The 17,175-nt window shown below is 39.8% G+C and overlaps 1 protein-coding gene across 1 annotated transcript in view; it reads right to left on the bottom strand.

Annotated features, from left to right (window-relative positions):
- Window positions 1-12,527, bottom strand: part of KPNA1 (karyopherin subunit alpha 1) — an 82,564-nt gene extending 70,037 nt beyond the window's left edge. Inside the window, exon 1 of the mRNA XM_059687673.1 lies at window positions 12,333-12,527. The gene's annotated coding sequence lies outside the window, so the exon portion shown is untranslated. The remainder of the gene's footprint in view (window positions 1-12,332) is intronic.
- Between the last annotated feature and the right edge of the window lie 4,648 nt (window positions 12,528-17,175).

Here is a 17,175-nt window from a genome sequence, read left to right as displayed (position 1 = left end):
GCTTAACATAGCTCTACTCATTCACCTCCTCTGTGCTATTATTGGCAGATACATTATATTGCTATATATTATAGGCCCAAGAATACATTATTACTTTACAAAATTGTTTTAAATATTTTAAGAGAGTAAAAATATGTGGTTACCCTCTCTTTTAAAATTGCACCTAGTAATTACCTTTACTAATGCTTCTTGTTCATGTGAATTCGAATTACCAAATAGGGTCATTTGCTTTCTTAATCATTCTTGCAAGGCCGTTCTGCTGGTAACATTGCTTTTTTAATCTGGGAAAGTCTTTACTTCACCTTCATTTTAAAAAGGTAGTTTTGATGATATATAAAATTTTTGGTTGACAGCATTTGTCTTTGAGTACTTCAAATACAGTTATGTACAACATAATGACATTTCGGTCAACAAAAGACTGCATATATAACAAGTTGTCCCATAAGATTATAATGGAGCTGAAAAATTCCTATCACCTAGTAATATCATAGCTGTTGTGACATCATAGAGGAACACATTATTCACATGTTTGTGGCAATGCTGGTGTAAACAAACCTACTGGTCTGCCAGTTACATAAAAGTACATACAATTAAGTATAATACATAATGCTTGATAATAATAAATGACTATTACTGGTTTATGCATTTGCCATACTATATACTTCTTATATTAGTGTACACTTTCTACTTATAAGAAAAAGTTTGCTGTAAAACAGTATCTATTACATTGGCAGTGGCTTCATCTCGTGCTTAGCACATCTCAGTTGCATCACTTTCTCTAGTGATCTAATTCTGTGTTTTTTGTATATGCTATACAGGCTTACAGCCTTTTAGCAACAGGCTATACCATATAGCCTACCTGTGTAGTAAGCAGTCCCATCTAGGTTCGTGTAAGTACTCTATGTTTCACACAACAAAATCTCCAAATGGTGCATTTCTCAGAACTTATCCATTAAGCAGCACATGACTGTATTATTCCACTGTCTTCCCTGGCTTCCACTGTATCTGCTAAGAAATCAGCTGTTATTCTTACCAAGGTCTCCTTGTAAGTCAGTAACTAGTTGTTTTTCTCTTGTTGCTTTGAAGATTTTTTCCCTTTTCTTTGACTTTCAACAATTTTACACTGATGTGTCTGTCCATTTGTGGACTTTCTTGCATTAATGCTACTTGAAATTCATTGGATTCCCTGAAAGTCCAGGTTAGTGTTTTTCAATAAATTTGAGGGGTTTTTTTGTTTGTTTACTTTTTTTTTTTTTTGCTTAAAGTATTACAAAGGGTATTACCCCGCCCTTGACAATTCCCTGGCAAATTTAAGTTTTTAGCCATTATGTATTTGTATACTTTTCTGCTCCTTTTTCTCTTTCCTCCTCTTCTGGTACTTTCATTATGTGTACTATAGTGTACTTAATGGTGAGCTTCATTTCTCTGAAGCTCTTTTCAATTTTCTTCATTTTTCCTCTCTCCCTTTTATGAATCTCTATCAATGTATTGGCAAGTTCATAAATTCTTTCTTCTACCAGTTCAAATCTACTATTCAGCCCCTTCAACTTTTCATTAGTTATATTACTTTTCAACTGCAGAATTTCCATTTGATTCTTCTTTGGAATTTCTATGTCTTTACTGATAATCTATTTTATGTGTGTTGCCATCATACCTTTATTTATTTAATCAAGGTTTTCTTTGATCCTTTGAACATTATTTATAATGGCTACTTCAAATGTCTATTTTTGTTCAATCCAACATCTGATCACTCTCACAGGCAATTTCTGTTGTCTGTTTTTTCCAGTGTATTAACTATACTTTCCTGGTTATTTTGGTTTGTTTACTTGTTTATTTTGCACTATCATAAATTTTTATTGGAAACTCAGTATGTTATATAATGTTTTGTGGCAACTCTGGTTACTGTTGCCACAGACACAGGTTTCTTTGCTTATTTGTTTAGTAATTTGCTGGATTATTTTAAAGAAGTCTATTTTCTCACCCCCACACCTAACACTGCAGTGTTAAGCCTCTGATGCTGATCCTTAGGAAGGATAGCCTAAATATGCCCATAATCACCTTAGCAAAACAGTAGTTTGGTAGAGCTCTCTTTCCCTGATAACTCATAGCTGTTAACCTCCACTAATCATTACCAGCTGATTGCTCTACTATTTTCAACAATGGTCTCAGGCATAAATTGCTCTACAAAGAAATCCAATCAAATTTATGCTCCTTTAAGGGAACAGTTTCAGGGGTCAGTTTTTGAAGTTTGCTTTGACCCCTGGAAGACTCCCTTCCAGCTATCTCTTATCCTAATTCTCTGCAGCAAATTAGCTAGCCTGCAATTTATCCTGTATCTTCTTGAGTCTACAAATCTCCTAAATGCCCCTGCCTTTACCACAACCCCCACTGTTTTTGAAAGTGCCCTTAAGTTTGAATGTCTTCAGCTCTATTGAAAATGAAGTCAGTTCCTTGAGGAGATTAGAGTTATCTGTTTTAGGACCTGCTTCTTCCCTTCCCTAGAGCCCCAAGTAAAACCTCTGATCAGGCTCTCAAGCTGTGGGTGCAAACAACAGTATACTTCTCTAAGTGACACCCCTTTTAGGACCTGCATATTTAGCGGGATATAGCTTGTCTCTCCTGACATGGAACCACCTTTTTTTTACAACAGGAAAAAGGTAATCTAGTCCCTAATACTCTCAGTGGCTCTGTGCTCAAGGTAAAACCTCTCTTCCACAAATGGGATCTGGACAGAAGGCCTTCTCTGCCTCATTGACCCAGGACTTAGCCTCAGCAGCAGGCAGCTGGAGCAGGATGAGAAATCCTGATGTCCTGCTCTTCCCAGTAAGGAAACCTTCCCTCCGACTGGAAGCTCTTCAATTACTGTATGCCCTAGGATCATTTCCAGAGGCTTTAAATAATTGTGTTTTAGTTATTTCCCCCCGTTTTACTATGGAGCTGATCTGTAGCACTCCTTATGCTGTCAGGCTAGAAGTCACAAGAAGAGTTATTAAGATGATTTTCATGCAAGCCTGGGTTGAGAATAACTGATTTACAATGTGCTGTGTTACATCATCTAATTTACCTGAATCTCTTAATAAACCTATAAGGCAAGAATTACTATTCTTATCCTTTATAGTTAAGGTTTCAGGAGGCTTACAGAGATTGTGACTAGGCTAGGATTACACACTTAATAGAAGATAAAGCAAGGATATTATTTTAGGTCTCCTAATTATAAACCCGGTGGCTCTACTGTTATGAACTTGTGTCCTCCCCTCCAATTCACATATTGAAATCCTAACTCCCAATGTGACTATATTAGCTATAGGGCCTTTAAGGAGGTAACTAAGGTTAAATGAGGTCTCGTGGGTAAGGCCCTAATCCAGCCGTGGGCAAACTACGGCCTGCAGGCCGGATCCGGCCTGTTTGAAATGAATACAACTAAAAAAAAAAAAAAGACCGTACCCTTTTATGTAATGATGTTTACTTTGAATTTATATTAGTTCACACAAACACTCCATCCATGCTTTTGTTCTGGCCCTCCGGTCCAGTTTAAGAACCCATTGTGGCCCTCAAGTCAAAAAGTTTGCCCACCCCTGCCCTAATCCAATAGGACTGGTGTTCTTGTAAGAGGAAGAGACATTGGACTTTCTCTCCTTTTCTCTTAGCATGTGCTCAGAAAAAATACCATAGGTGGGCATAGGGAGAAGGTGGTCACCCACAAGTCAGGGAAAGAGGCCTTACCAAAAACCAACCCTGTTGGCACCTTGATTTTGGACTTCTAGCATCCAAAACTGAGAGAAAATGAATTTTTTGTTGTTTAAGCCACACAGGCTGTGGAACTTTTTTATGGCATCCCAAGCCCACTAACACATTTACCCAGAAGTATTTTGTCAAATTGGATTTCATTAGTGCCAGCAATGTAGGAGATCTCCAGTTATGTCACAGTATTGTTTTGAGATACCTCTTTTTCACACACACAAAAAAAGTTTATATCTAAGTACCACCTCTCCATAAATTTTTAAAACATGCCGAAACCGGTTTGGCTCAGTGATAGAGCGTCAGCCTGCGGACTGAAAGGTCCCAGGTTCGATTCTGGTCAAGGGCATGTACCTGGGTTGCGGGCACATCCCCAGTAGGAGATGTACAGGAGGCAGGTAATCGATGTTTCTCTCTCATCGATGTTTCTAACTCTCTATCTCTCTCCCTTCCTCTCTGTAAAAAATCAATAAAATATATTTTAAAAAAAACATTTTTAAAACATGAAATGTGTGTAGAATTATATCAAATGCCTTTTTGCCAGTTACTAAAATGGTCACTGTTTATTTCCTTTGACCTATAAATATAATGAGCTAGTAAGAGATTTCTTAATATTGAATGACTCTTGATTCTTGTAATTAACACACTTGATCATGGTATATCATGTTTCTAAATTGTCTGTTAATGTTTTCTTAAAACATTTCTACACCAGTATCCATAAATGAGATTGACTAATTATTTCTATAATTCCCTTCTTTCCTCCCCCCTTCTCTGGGGGGGACACATATTCTATTTGCCACATTGAGAGCTTTTCAAAAAAATATGTGTATGATTCCAATTATATGACACTATGGAAGAGGCAAAACTATGGAGACAGTTAAAAGATCAGTTCTTTGCCATAGGTTTGAGGGGTGGGAGGAATAAATAGCAAAGCACAGAGGATTTTTATGGCAGTGAAACTACTCTGTATGTTATTATAATGACTGATATATGTCACTATACATTTGTCAAAACCCTTAGAATATATAGCACCAAGAATAAGCCCTAATGTAAACTATGAACTTTGAGTAAGAATACTGTGTCAATGTTGATTCAATTATAACAAATGTACACTCTGATACAAATGGTGGTGGTGGGAGAAATTGTGCTGGGGGTACAGGATAGATGAGAACTCTGAATGTTCCATTCAATTTTACTGTGAACCTAAAACTCTTCTGAAAAATAAAATCTATACTTAAAATATAAGAATGAGCTCTAAGAAATTTAATATATAGATAGAAATTAAATTTTCAATAGAAGGGTTGGAAGATAATAGTGAAGAAATCCCTCAGGAAACAGAACAAAAAAACTAAGAGACAGAAAATAAGAAGAAAAAGAAGAGAAAATTAGAAGAACAACCTAAGAATCCCAATACCCAAATATACAAATTCCAATGGAGAAAACAAAATATCGACAAGGAAGAGGTTATCAAAAAAGCAATCCATCAAATTTAGAATAGTCATTCAATAAAAGACATGGAAAAAATTAACAGAAAGATGACAGTCTTAGAGAAAATATTTTCCAAGCCTCAAATCAACAGTCCATTCCAATTTAACCTGCACAAGGAACTTCTTTCTACAAATAAAAAACGAAGACAGGAAACCCAAAGAAAGATAGACACTTGTCAAAAAGGAAAACCTGAATGGATCAAAAAGATGCTCAAACTCATTAGCAGTCAGACAATGTAAATTGAAACAATGAGATACCACTTCGTTTACATGTTTGTTTTGCATTGTCAAAAATTAGAAAGTTGGATAAAACCAAATACTGGCAAAGTTGTGAGCAAACAAGAACCTTCCTACACTGCTAGTAGACACATAAACTAGTTCTATTCTACCATCCAGGAATCCTACTCTTGGGTATAGTATAATCCCAAAGAACTTCTCACACAAGTCCATAGGAATGACAAGTAAGAGTATATTTACCAGAGTATTTCTGATGCCAGAAAGGCAGCTCAGGTTTCAATCGATCATTAAGGAATAAAAAAGTAAAATGTGGTAGATGTATACTATGGAATTCTACATTATACACAACTATATGTACATACAACAAAACAGAAAAGTCTGCAAAACAATGCTGTTAAAAAAGTAAGAAACAGCAAAAAGTTATATAACACAATACAATTAACCTTTGAACAACACAGGTATGAAATGCATGGGTCCACTTATATGAATATTTTCCCTCCCAAAATACCAGTACTGTTTTTGATCTGTGGTTGGGAGTTTGCAGATGCAGAGGGACGACTGTATGCACTGATCTATGACACTTTATACAGAGGACTTGAGCATCGGTGGATTCTGCTACCCACAGGGAAAGGGAGAGGTCCTAGAATCAATCCCCCAAGGATACTAAGGGATAACTAAGTCTTGGGGATACAAAGTTATACTTGGATTTTGTACTGCATGGTGTTGGTACTCCAACGCAAGCTGCTCAAGGGTCAACCCGTACAGTCATGTACCACCTAACAACGGGGACACATTCTGAGAAATGTGATGTTAAATGATTCATCTTGCGGGAACATCATGGAGTGCACTTATACAAACCTACAAGGTATAGCCTACTACTGTAATTGCATATGCTATACTTCTTTATGACTGGCAGTGTAGTAGGTTTGTTTACACCAGCATTACCACAAATACATTGGCTAAGATGTCATGGTGTCACTAGTGGACAGGAATTTTTCAGCTCCATTATTTTATGGGACCACTGTAGTATATGTGGTCTGTCGTTAACTGAAATGTCATTAAGTTGCATATGACTGTACATAAACTAAATACATACACACACACACACACACACACACACACACACACACACACCCTCTAAATATTTTACAATAATTCATATATAGTCCAGGAATTATCAACCACAAGGGAGTGGGTGCTTGCTGAAAAGGGTAATGGAAGTAGGGCTCAAAAATGAAAAAGAAAAATTTAAAGGAGCATGTATGGCCTGTTGATAGATGTCAAAAACTGAGAAGAATAATTAATGGTAAAACTTACTTTGCCAAAAGTCAACTAATAACAGAAATTTCTCAGAACAGACATGAATTCTCAACTTGTAAGGCTCCAAGGAATGCCCTTAAATGAAAAAAGGACCACATCTAGACGTATCATTATGGAATTCAGGGGTTAAAATTAACATCCTAGCCGTAACCGGTTTGGCTCAGTGGATAGAGCATCGGCCTTTGGACTGAAAGGTCCCAGGTTCGATTCTGGTCAAGGGCATGTACCTAGGTTGTGGGCACATCCCCAGTAGGAGATGTGCAGGAGGCAGCTGATCGATGTCTCTCTCATCGATGTTTCTAGCTATCTCTCTCCCTTCCTCTCTGTAAAAAATCAATAAAATATACTTTTTTTAAAAAAAGAAAAAAAAATAACATCCTACAAGCTCCTAGAGCAGTGGCTCTCAACCTGTGGGTTGAAACCCTTTTGGGGGTCCAATGACCCTTTCACAGGGGTCACCTAAGACCATCAGAAAACACATATATAATTACATATTGTTTTTGTGATTAATCACTATGCTTTAATTATGTTCAATTTGTAACAATGAAAATACATCCTGCATATCAGATATTTACATTACGATTCATAACAGTAGCAAAATTAGTTATGAAGTAGCAACGAAAATAATTTTATGGTTGGGGTCACCACAACATGAGGAACTGTATTAAAGGGTCACAGCATTAGGAAGGTTGAGAACCACTGTTCTAGAGACTGGAGAAATGTCATATAAAAAAGAATCAGCATAGCTTTGGACTTCAACTGCAACACTAGAATGTATAAAACAATAGAGTTCTGACTTCCAAAATTTCTAAGCCTAAAATTTTATACCCAGATTACTGACAAAATGTTATGGTAGGATAATGATTTTTTTTCAATCATGCAAGCTCTCAGAAAGTTTTTACTTTACTTCCCAGGTATTCTTTCTCAGGAAGCTAAAAAAATAAAGGAATAAAGAGGGTCAAAGAGAATTTTAAGAATGATATAAAGATAAATTCCAGGATAACAACTATGAAGTAGGCTAGAAAGTAACCAACCAGACTGCATTTAAAGGATAGAGGATTACAGGACAACTGTCTCAGGAAATGAAGGGGTGGATAATAACTCCTGGAAAAACAAAAATTGATTAAATGAATAAATGACATAAATACACTACATGATTCAGCTGTGAATATTGAAATTTGTAATACTATAAATACACTGAACATTTACTTAATAAATATCTGTGATAATTACATTGGGAAGATGGCAGAGGCAGTGTGGAAATGTGGAGAAAATTTTAAAAATAATGTCCAAAACTGCTATATCAAGAAATAGCAATAGAACCAAGTTATTTATAAATATGAAACAGCTAAAAGAAAGAAAATGTTAGCCTTTAATGTGCAGAAGCTGGGGAAGGGGACAGTTGTTTTCAGATATTACTCTAAGTTAATAACAATAAAGCAGGGAACAGGAACAGCTTTCACCTTTTAGTAAATTAAATCTTCACAACATTATTTCAAGATGCTAAACAAACTGTGTCTAGTTTGTTCTGCTGGAGACACGGAACTGCAAACCAAAACAAAAATCAAGTTTTTTCTTTTTTTTTTGGGTTCTAGGACAATTTAATTATTCAAGAAAAAAAGTATACCAAAATAACTTCCAGAGGGAACAAATTTTAAAATGTAAAAAACATAACACAAAGAACAAGAGAATACAAGTGATTCTTTATCTAATACAGAGGATGAGAAACAAAGAATAACAACAGAAAAGATAGATTATATAAAATTATACAAATCAAGCTTTAATGACTGGTGTGAACATAGTCCAAATAACCCTGCATTTGAATCCAAACTCCACCACTTACTCTGTGAAGTAGGACAAGTTACCTAACCACCCTATTCAGATAACCACCTCTTCAAAGTGGTTTTGCAAGGATAATTAAGTGAAAGCACCTGGTGTAGTGCTTGACCCATCAATAGATGTTAAAACTTTCTGCTTGTCTCTCTGGTCCCCAGCTACTAACCCACATTTTGACCCCAAGCTGCTTTGCGGGTCACAGAGTACAGAGACTCTTGGACAACTCAGCACATATCCCTCCCCACACTGATGGGGAAAATCAATGATGATGAGTAAGCAGACTTACTTTGTATATGAAGGGCAGCATTCTTCTTGTTATGTTGGGGAGATTATCCCCATTACCCATGTTCTGGATTATTGCCTGCTTTCAAGAACTGTCCCAATTCTACTACACTAGGTCAGAACCATTTTATCACTTAGATCTGTTTTGTTAAGTTGGAAAATCTTTAAACAAAACAAAAAACAAAACAAAACAAAACAAAACACTGTACTGTTTCATCAGTCTTCATCCCTGCTCTTTCCCTGCAGGGCCTCAAAATTTTCTAGTGTAGGCCCTTTCTGACCCCTCTTTGGCCTGGGGCTGCCTCCTGCTTACAGCAGCAAGAATAGAGTAAAATCAACCCCAATCAGCTAATTAAATTGTTTACTATTTCCAATGTTTCCTCCCATAATTATGGCTGAATTCATAATAACTGGCAAAGTACAGCGATCTTAAAACAAAGAGAGTAATAGAGAATTATCTTTATCACTGGGTTCAATCATCTTTATTTGCATGGCCAAAGTCTTGATTTTCTACAAAATAATCATACATACTTCTAAAATAAATCTGACATTTGTAAAAACACAAACATCAGAAAGTATCAAGATTTTATCATTAATTCAAAAACACTATGCTAAAACATTGTCAATTAAGATATAATCTCTCTTTCAGATGAAAGGGAAAAGATAAAAAACAAAATTGAGAGCAACAAGGAAGAAAGAAAATAGTCCAGGAGTCAACTGAGAGCAATTCCAGACTATCTGGTATAATTTATAACATAGTTGAAACTAAGGAAAATTAGTCCTATTCTAAGCCTCCTGACAGCCAAAGTGCAAAGTGAAACAGGATGGCTTACAAAACACAAGTGATCTAATAAAAGCAGTTCTTAAAAAAATAGGGGGGGCGGGGGGGGGCCGGGGGAGATGGAGGGAGGCAAAAATAGAAAAAAGACCTATCACTGGGTGTTTTGTTTTTTTTAATTACCTCTAAGGTCGCTACTTTATAGAAATTGGTAAATAAATTAGAAATAATGTCTTGGATAGTAATGAAGATTTTTTTTCATGTTGCTTTCTCTTATGTGCCAATTCTGGATAAAAGTCTTGGTGCATAATATTAAATAGTAGTTCTGTAAAGAAACTTATCTAAAGACCTAAAATAACATAATGCAAGTGTATTGACTTCAGGTGAGGTATTTATTTCTATCATTTAGTTTATTTTAAGCTTTTATAAACATGTGTTTTGTTTCCCTACTAGACTATAAACTCAAGGATTATATTGTTTGATTCTATTTGAACTTCCTTTGCTATTTGTAGAATACAGTTTCTGATCAATTACGACAGATAAGATGTCACGTAGTATTTATGTTCAATATTTGTTACTCTTCCCCAATACACTATTAATTCCATGAGGACAGAAACAGTGTCCTAATCATGTCTATATCCCCAGCCTCAGGGCACATGATCACTCCGTAAGTATTCACTGAATGAATGGATTAAAGAAAACACAACCAATAAGTATGAAAAACAAAAAAAAAGAAAGAATTCATAAAATGGCAGTAACTTTGGGTTCTAAGGCTGGGACTAACAGGAGCTGGATGACCTTACCTAAGTTACTTAATTTCTCGGACCTTCAAAACTTTCACCTGTAGAATAAGAAAAATTACTATCTACTTCAGTTACTGTAAGCGTTAAGTGTTTTAATATACATAAAGTATTTAGCACAATAACTTAGAAGGACCTCAATAAACATTCATTCCTTTACTTTCGCTCACAGCCTCAATCTTAAATAGGTATTCTTCCTATGTAATAAAAGGCTAATATGCAAATTGACCAAACTGCAGAACAACCAGTTGCTGTGAAGCATACTGACCACCAGGGGCAGACGCTCCATGCAGGAGCTGCCCCCTGGTGGTCAGTACGCCCCTGGTGAGCACAGCGGCAGTCTCCAGGGCAGCACTAAGGATGTCCACCTCCCTTCAGCCAGACATACCCTGAGGGCTCCGGGACAGCGAGAGGGCACAGGCTAGGGAAAGCAGTTGGCAACTCATTAGTCAACAGAGCCAAATATCAACAGTACAACGACTGAAATTTCTTTCCAGAGCCAAATTTTTTAAACTTAAACTATATAGGTAGGTACACTGTTATTAACTTAATTAGGGTACTCCTAAGGCTTAGGAAGAGCCACACTCAAGGGACCAAAGAGCCACACATTGCTCGCAAGCCACAGTTTGCGGACCACCGGGCTAGGCTAAGTGCATGAATTTCGTGTACTGGGCTTCTAGTTACACATAACACAGTCCCAAGAATAATTATTACAGTGAAAACACCATTCTCACTGTCCTTCGAAAAGTTAAGATTTCATCTCTCCAATTTTTAAAATGGAAAGGGGGATAACTTGTGAATTATTTTCAAAATACCATAAATGCAAGAACAAGTTACGGAAAGAATGTCGAGAATGAGACCTGAAGCAACAAGACGGAGGGGGTAAAAAAAAAAAAAAATCACTCATCTGCTAAGAAATAGAGATTTTGAAGAAACTGTTCACTGAAGGAATAAAGGATTGAAAGGGTTAGTAATATTATATAATAGTATGTTTTAGTAAAATACCTCAAAATGGTTGATGCCGAATTTAAACCTGAAAAATCAATTACTGTGAAATCTCCCACTTAGCAATGGAACATGAAATCCTTCCATTCAAACCTACAACGTTCCTTCAGGACGACTCCCCTTGACGCCAGTGCCCCTTCAGGTTCCTCCTCCCATTTCGAGCTGAACACTCTGCGGTCCCCCTCGAGCCGCCACTCGCACACAAGCCGTGTGCAGGCGGAGCTCCGTCATTCCTATAATTACCACACCCCTGTCCGCCGCTGCAGGCCCATGTTGTTATGACATCGGTAAACTGCGGCCGTCCGTCTCCACCCCCGGCCTCCACCCCCGGCACCTCCCTCCCGGCCGCCGGCTCCCGCTCGGGCAGTATAACTTCGGAATCCCGGCCCGCGCCTTCCCGCCCAGCTCCGGACCGTGGCAGGCCCCCCCACCGCCGTCGCTCCTCCCAGCCCCTGTCACCACGCTCCGCGCGGCCCACCCCCGCCCGTTCGCGCCGGGCCGCGGCGCCGCCAGCGCTCGTCTCCTCTCCGCCCCGCTGCCTCGGCGCCCCGCAGTCAGCCGCGCCGCTTCCAACCACGCCGCGGCCCCGCCCCGCCTCAACCGGCGTCCCCTATGGCGATCACACCACGCTCCCCACCCCCACCCTCCCCTCCGCCGGTCGCGCGGCCGTTAGGACAGCCGGGCCCGTGACGCACACACGCGGGGCGAGCGCCTGGGCCCAGGAAACCAAGCTCGAGCACGGCCAGCGTCCGCCCTCGCCCCGGGACCTCTCCAGGGTCCCGCCGAACAGCCGGATCCGCCGGTGGGAGGGGGAGGGGCCGGGACCACGGGGGGCACCCCCGCACTCACCAGGCTAACGGCAACCGATCCCGGTGCCACTGTTGGGGTGAGCCGCTTGCTCGCTCGCCGGCCCGCCGTACCTAGCGCGCACACAGCTTCGAAGGGTCGGCTCGCACCTCCTCGGTGCTCACCAGGCCTCGCTCCCCGCGGCCGCGCACCAGCAGCGAGACCCAGCTCAGCCGGCGTTCGCAGAGCGTCTGCGCGTGGGGGCCGGCCCTCGCGCCTGCGCACGCCCCTCCGCTGCCCTGCCTCAAAGGCTGCCGGGAGTTGTAGTCTTCCAACGGCCTTTCGCTGGAAGTCCTTGCTGTTAGTCCAAACCAGCGCAAGAATCCCGAGGTTGGGAGGTGTTGCTGAGAAAGTTCGCAACAATGGCAAAAGTCGAAGAGTCGTGGTGGAGTCACGATGAAAGGATACTTCTTAGGTTGAACTGAAAGGTTAAGTTTACAAACCTGTCTTCCAAACTTTTCCAGGAGGATCGATCCTCGCTCACCTGTCGGTTTCTAGTCTCTTAACACCTTTGATACCAAATGCACGTTTACTGAGTGAAGGGTGGGGTGAATGAAGGCTGAAGGAGTAGATCAAAAGTGTTAAAAGTCAGTGCCTCATGTCTAAGGCATTCACGTGCAGCACCTTTGAGAAAGATTTTGGTTATTCCTTTTTTAAAAATCTCCCCCTTCCCCTTTGCTTAGTTAGGTATGAGGAGTATCAAATAACTCACTTGATGAAACACAAATACTTGCTTTACTCTCAATCAGTGCCCGCAAAAGAAAATTTGGGGCGAATAACTCTTACTATTAAATTTGATGGGATTTTAAAAAATGTTTTTATTGATTTGAGAGAGAGAGAGGAAGAGAGAGGGATAGATAGGAACATCCATAGATAGCGACACATCAGCCATCAGCTGCCTCCTGCACGCCCCCTACTGGGGATGGAGCCCGGAGCCCTGGCATGTGCCCTGAATCAAACCTTGACCTCTTGGTTCCTAGGTAGAAGCTCAACCACTGAGCAACATCCGCCCGGCAAATTTGTGTTTGTGTGTGTGTGTGCACATGTGTGTGTGTGCGCATGTGTGTGTGTGCGCATGTGTGTGCGCGCGCGCGCGCGCACGCGCGCGCGCTTTTTGAGCAGTGGCTTCAAAAACAAAGACTGAAACCAGACAAGCAGAGGTCAAAGAATAGAAAGTCTCACGTGGGGCATGATTTATCATACCGACTTATTTATTTTACTTTAAAAATTCTTTTGATTTTTCCCATCACCTTTTATCCCCTCTATGCCCTCTATCATCTTCACCCATCCCCTTTGATCCCCACAATCATCACACTATTGTCCACGTCCATGAGTTTCCTCTCTCTCTCTCTCTCTCTCTCTCTCTCTCTCTCTCTCTCTCTCGATTTAAAACACCCACTAAGAAGCAAGGTGAAAGAGATGGGGTAGCTTAATACATTTATAAGTGTGGGAAAGAGGATCACACTACCAGAATCTTAGGCTATACAATATTCATTTGTCCTGGATCTTTCTCTGCAGCATCAATAGTCCCCAGTGATGATGTGTTTTCTAGGACCAGAGCCGAGTTTGAGTTAGAGGGCTAGGGAAAGGGAAGGTAATCTAAGAGACTTAGGGGCAAGTATGCCTGACCACAGGAAAGCTGAGGACTGATCACTTTATTTCAAGCAGGAGCTAAGATTATTCAGAGGTGGACTTTAGTCTTTGTGAAAACTAGTTCATTTCCAGGTCATCCTTAATCCTAGTTGGGGTATCCTTTGAGGATCCCAATTGTAAAAAATAATATCAGAGTCACTTTAAAATGGAGCCAGAGTTGTTGTCCCAGAGGAACTGCCTTGCACATCTATCTTATGCCTCAAATGTTAAAGCAGAGCAAAATAACCTTGGGATTGGGCCTAATGTAACATTGTGTCGCAAAGAACTGGTTGCAAAGATAACAAGAAAGCAGGTAGTATTTCTACCAGACTCATGAAAACCGGACTGAAAATTTAAAAAACTGTTTGGAATTAACATCACTGTTTTGTTATCTGCACCAATAGAAATTACTTCCTTCTATTAATGTAATTGTTCCCCTTGCCTTCTCGTAAATATCCCTTGCCTTTGTCTCTACTTGGACCACTATTTGGGTTTCTTTCTGAATCAGTGTTTCCTGAATAGCTATTCTTTGTTGCCTCTCACTTTGAAAGGCCTTTTGTTTTTAAGTTAACACAACCAAAAGTCTGGTGCATTTACTAGGACTTCTCTTCCTCAGCCAGGCCTCTTAAGCTCGATGAGACAGCCAAAAGCTTTATTCAGCCACTGCTTTCAGAATTAGCAATCACCTCAGGTGGGAAAAGTGATGGCAAATATCTAGATCATCTCTCATGGCTCCCTTTTCTTCCAGATCTTGGACCCACAAATTCTCACTGCCATGGTAACAGTTCAGTGCCTTAATGATTTTTATTTTGTCCAGTTCTTCTCATTGGTGGGAGGATTTGTTCAAGACAACAGCAGCTGGCCATTACTAAAAGAGAATTCTGATATACAAGGTGTCCACAAAAATGTATACACACTTAAACAACTGATAGCTCAATTTTGAAAATGAAATGTATTTTAATAAACACTGCCTTTATAATTATTCAAACTGTGTATACATTTTTTGGACACACTATTTTTGTTGCTTTTATAAAAATACCATACATGGTGTTTTATTTGCTAGTGTCTTTCTGACAATATCTTTTTGTATTTTGAGAAATTTAAGAACTACAAAACAATAGTTTTGCTATTACAAACAATGCTGCTATGAACACTCTTGTACATATCTTTGTGTATACAGGGAAACTGCTAGATACTAGGACATTGCATCTTTAACTTTATTTGAGATGGTAGGCAGAATTTAAAATGGCCTCACGGTCTTTGCCCCTCTAGTGTTGCTGTATATAATCCCTACCCCTGTAGTGCGGGTGGTACCTTTGACTTTAGCTAATATATAGAATGGGCAACAATGATGTAATGTCACTCCCATGATCCCATTTCATATGTAAGTATCTTAGCAACCTGGCACTGGCCCTGAAGAAGTGAGCTGTCATGTTGTGAGCTGCCTACAGAGAGGGTCACATGGCAAAAAACTGTGGATGCCCTCTAGGTCCTGAGTAGCCTCTAGGACTAGGACGATAGCCAGTAAGAAGCTAGGGCCCTCAGTCCCACAACCACAAGGATATGAGTTCTGCCAACAACCTGAGAGAACTTGGAAGTACACTCTTCCCTAGTCAAGCCTCCAAATGAAAAGATGCCTTGACTTATACCTTTTTTTTTAATCCTCTTAACTAGGCCATATTTTTTTAAATTAAATCTTGATTGTTCAGATTATTACATTAATTACTCTTTTTTCCCCACCATAACTCCCTTCCACCCAGTTCCCACCCCACCTTCCGCCCTCACACCCCACCCACTGTCCTCATCCATAGGTGCACGATTATTGTCCAGTCTCTTCCCTCACCCCACACCCCTTCCCCCCCCCCAAGAATAGTCAGTCCACTCCCTTTCTATGTCCCTGATTCTATTACAATCGCCAGTTCATACTGTTCATCAGATTATTTATTCCCTTGATTTTTAGATTCACTTGTTGATAGATGCATATTTGTTGTCCATAATTAGTATCTTTACCTTTTTCTTCTTCTTCCTCTTCTTAAAGGATACCTTTCAGCATTTCATATAATACTGGTTTGGTGGTGATGAACTCCTTTAGCTTTTTCTTATCTGTGAAGCTCTTTATCTGGCCTTCACTTCTGAATGATAGCTTTGCTGGATAAAGTAATCTTGGTTGTAGGTTCTTGGTAGTCATCACTTTGAATATTTCTTGCCACTCCCTTCTGGCCTGCAAAGTTTCTGTTGAGAAATCAGCTGACAGTCGTATGGGTACTCCCTTGTAGGTAACTGATTTTCTTTCTCTTGCTGCTTTTAGGATTCTCTCTTTGTCTTTTGCTCTTGGCATTTTAATTATGATGTGTCTTGGTGTGGTCCTCTTTGGATTCCTTTTGTTTGGGGTTCTCTGCGCTTCCTGGACTTGTAAGTCTATTTCTTTCACCAGGTAGGGGAAGTTTTCTGTCATTATTTCTTCAAATAGGTTTTCAATATCTTGCTCTCTCTCTTCTTCTGGCACCCCTATAATTCGGATATTGGTACGCTTGAAGCTGTCCCAGAGGCTCCTTACACTATCTTCGTATTTTTGGATTCTTTTTCATTTTGCTTTTCCGGTTGGGTGTTTTTTGCTTCTTCGTATTTCAAATCTTTGACTTGATTCTTGTGATCCTCTGGTCTGCTGTTGGGAGTCTATATAATGTTCTTTATTTGAGTCAGTGTATGCTTAATTTCTAGTTGGTCCTTTATCACAACATCGAGGGTCTCATTAGATTTCTTGAGGATCTCACTACATTTATCGGTGGTCTTGCCAGTCTTCTTGAAGATCTCGCTACATTTATCGGCGGTCTCACCAGTCTTTTCGAGGGCCTTATTAAGTTTATTGGCGGCTTTTAGACAGTTCTTTAAAGACCTTAAAAGTGTGGTTTTGAACTCTATATCCAGCAGTTTGCTTTCCTCCAATTCTGTCGTTTGTGTCCTGTTTCTTTGTCTCAGCATTTTTTATGCTTTGCTGTGTCGATAGAGTGCCTTTCTGTGCTAAGTGTCCCAATTACCTGAGGTAGACACTCTTGGTGCACCCCCTTGTGGGCTTTGTGTACAGTCTTGTTGTAATTAAGCCTTGATTATTGTAGTTATCACTGGGAGGAATTGACCTCCAGGCTAATTGGCTGTGAGAATCAGGTGTGTCTGCAGTGGGAGAACTTCTGTGCTGGAGATACCCCTCTGGGTG

The sequence above is a fragment of the Myotis daubentonii genome, chromosome 3 (genome assembly GCF_963259705.1).
Source record: "Myotis daubentonii chromosome 3, mMyoDau2.1, whole genome shotgun sequence".
Lineage (NCBI taxonomy): Eukaryota > Metazoa > Chordata > Mammalia > Chiroptera > Vespertilionidae > Myotis > Myotis daubentonii.
This window is presented reverse-complemented; position numbering and strand designations above follow the sequence as displayed.